We start from the raw sequence: 3,430 nt of genomic DNA on the forward strand, positions 1-3,430 counted from the left end.
CTGTTCAATACTGTATAACTGTATTAATTTGCCTGTGAACTTGAAAATTTTATAGCCAGTTTTGAAAGAGTTGTATCTTTGCTCTGGAAATTGTTATTGAGTATGTTAAAGCTGTAATGAAATGCTGCTTCTAAAAAATAAAAAATAAAGAAGACCAAATGTAAATGATGGCAAAGGAAGAAAGAAAGGAATGATCTATGAAACAAGCAGACGACAAGCAGTACAGTCCTACGAGTAAGTCTACACCTGTCAATAACAACCTGGACTGTAATCAAGTCAACCCTCCTGTAAGGTCTGGAGATGTAGCTCAGAAGTAGAGTACTTTCCTAGTATACAGAAGGCCTGAATTTCACCCCAGCACTACAAATTAAATAAATTAACTCTTGAGTCCAAAGATATGAAGTGACTAAACAGATGAAAACTAAACAAAACAAACAAGATCCCCTACCTGAAGAGATTCCTTTCAGCTCGAAGGCAGAAAGTTGATGAACAGGAGAAGCTATTTCAAGTAAATATCAGAAAAGAGTAGCGGTGCCTATGCTTACAATTGGCAAAGCAGACTTAAAGTTAAAAACTTAGTTCACCTGGTGTGGTGGGGCACGCCTTTAATCCCAGCACTCGGGAGGCAGAGGCAGGCAGATCTCTGGGAGCTCAAGGCCAGCCTGGTCTACATAGTGAGTTCCAGGACAGCTGGGGCTACAGGGAGACCCTGTCTCAAAAAGACAAAAAAACAAAAACCCAAAAAACACACCCAAAAAAAACTTAGTTCGAGAGACAAAGAAGGTCATTATTTAGTGATGAAAGAATCAAAGGACATAGCAATGATAGCTATCTATCCAGTAGCAGAACACCTAAACATGTAGATCAAATATTAATGAGTACATTTGAAAATAGATAGCAGTATAATTATAAAAGAGGACATAATTGTTCTCAACAATGGACAGATCATGAGACAAAATTAATGAATACTGGACTTGAACTAAACTTTAGAGTAAATGAACCTTATTAGACAGATAGAGAACTTTATCTCTAACAGCACCAGCATATATTTGAGCACACAGGACCTTCTCCAGACAAGACCACATATTTGACAACAAACCAAGTTTTAACAAATTCAAGAAGATTAAAATCATATCTAGTGTAGTTTTTAATCTCAAGGGGTAGATGGTGGGGAATGTAGCTCAGTGGTAGATAGAAATCTTTACCTGGTATGGACAAGGTTCAATCTACAGCACTGAAAGAATAGGCTCAAGTTATAACTTCGATGGTATGAAACAAAAACTCAAAACTAGGAATTATTGGAGAGAATCTTGGAAAATTCACAAATATTTTTAAATTATAAAGCACATTCTTAAATTACCAATAAGTGAAAGAAAAATCAAAAGGGAAATAAAAAAGTTATTTTTGAGACAAATGGCAATAGGAATTTTAAGCAGTGTGTAGAACTCTTTAAAAATGAACCTATCATATGACCCAGTTATACCACTCCTTGGCATATACCCAAGTATTCATCCTATTGCAGAGATATTTGTACATCCATGTTTGTTGCTACTCTTTTCACAATAGCTAAGAGATGGAAGAAACCTAAGTGTCCCTCAACTGATGAGTGGATAATGGAAATGTGGTATATTTACACAATGAAGTTCTACTCAGCAGTAAAGAAAGATGAAATCATGAAATTTGCAGGTAAATGGATGGAACTAGAAACTGTTATACTAAGTGCAAAATATGTATCCTTATATTTACAGACAAATATCCTGGTCGCCACTCATCAAAGAAGCTCGTTTTGTACCAGTCAGAAACTATTACCAAGGACCACAACTGGTCACACATGGACATTATCTATGAATTGCCCAGGTCTAAGTGGCTCACCTGCAATGCAACCTCTACACCTAAGGCTCATGGAACATAGAACAGGGATAAAGAAGAGGACACTAATGAATCTCTCAGTTCTCAATAATGAAGCTCCCTCACGCATCAGAGGACCAGGAACACAAAAGGTCACAAATGACTAAAATGTAGAAATCAAGAGTCTGCTGAATGATGGTCATTGGACAGGACTCCTTTATTAAACTCCACCCACCTGAGGCTCAGGAACCATCTCAGAAGAGGGGGCAGAAAGATTGTAAGAGCCAGGGAGGAGGTGCATGACTATATGGAAAAAGAGCCCTACATGCTCCTGGGAACTGGCTCATATGAATTTATGGCAATGGTGTCAGCATACACAAGTCCAATGCAAACTCAGGCAGACAAAACCCAGCATAGAATTGGGAAAATGAACAGCAGGCTCCAAACTTATCTGAAGAAATATTGGCAACTGATTGCTGCTAGGGGAAGAAGAGCTGACCTTCCCAAAACAAGGGACTCTAGACAGGCTGACTAGATCTCAGTGGATGGACTTGCACTGGGAAACAGCTGGGGACACTGACACAGAGGCCTTTAACAGGGATGACACAATATATGGGCTCCAGTGGGGGGGTGGTTATAAAGATGATTAAGACTATTTGAGATGTTCTGTATGAAATGAAGAAAAAAGTCAGTAAAAACAAATTTAAAAATAAAAATAGAACCTGAAACTGCTATAAGATATAGGTAGGAAAGGACTGTCTAAATCAGAACTCAGTTGCTCAACATTAAGGTCAAATCAACAAGTGGGACCTCACTAAACTTAAAAGCTTCTGGACAGCAAAAGAAACAACCCCAACCTTAGCAGATGAACCATTGGTAACTGATTACTGCTGAGTGTGGAGATCTGATATTCTTGAAGGGAATGACTCTACATAGGTTGACTAGACTCCAGTGGATGTTCTTGCACTAACAGAAAAAAGCTTGACCAGACCATCTTTAACATATATGACAGAATGCATGAAATCCAGTGAGGCGGCTATAGAGAGGTGGAGATGGTAGAGGGGTTCTAAATATGATTAATATGTATTATATGAAATGTACAAACATTCAATAAAATATTCATTAAAAAGAAATTGAGGGGCCTGGAGAGATGGCTCAGTGGTTAGAGCATGGGCTGTGCTTGCAGAGGACCTGGGTTCAAATCCCAGAACCCACATGGTGGCTAAAAACCATCTATAACTCCAGTTCCAGGGGATCCAACACCCTCTTCTGACCTCTTTGGGTAGTGCACAACATGGGTGCACTCAAACACATGCAGGCTCATACACATAAAATAAAAATGAAATTGAAAATAAAGTAAATATAATTAAGTTAAAGAAAAGGAAAATAAAGTATAACTTGTAGCATAGTTTTTACAATAGCCAAAAAATAAGAAATTTAACCTATTAGAATTTATGAAAAGCTAGTTGTGATGGTACACGCCTTTAATCCCAGCACTTAGGAGGCAGACACAGGTAGGTTTTGGTGAGACTGAGGCCAGCCTGGTCTACATGGTGAGTTCCAGGTCAGCTGGGGCTACAGG

Source organism: Nannospalax galili, unplaced genomic scaffold, assembly GCF_000622305.1.
Source record: "Nannospalax galili isolate Female #2095 unplaced genomic scaffold, S.galili_v1.0 scaffold518, whole genome shotgun sequence".
Classification (NCBI taxonomy): domain Eukaryota; kingdom Metazoa; phylum Chordata; class Mammalia; order Rodentia; family Spalacidae; genus Nannospalax; species Nannospalax galili.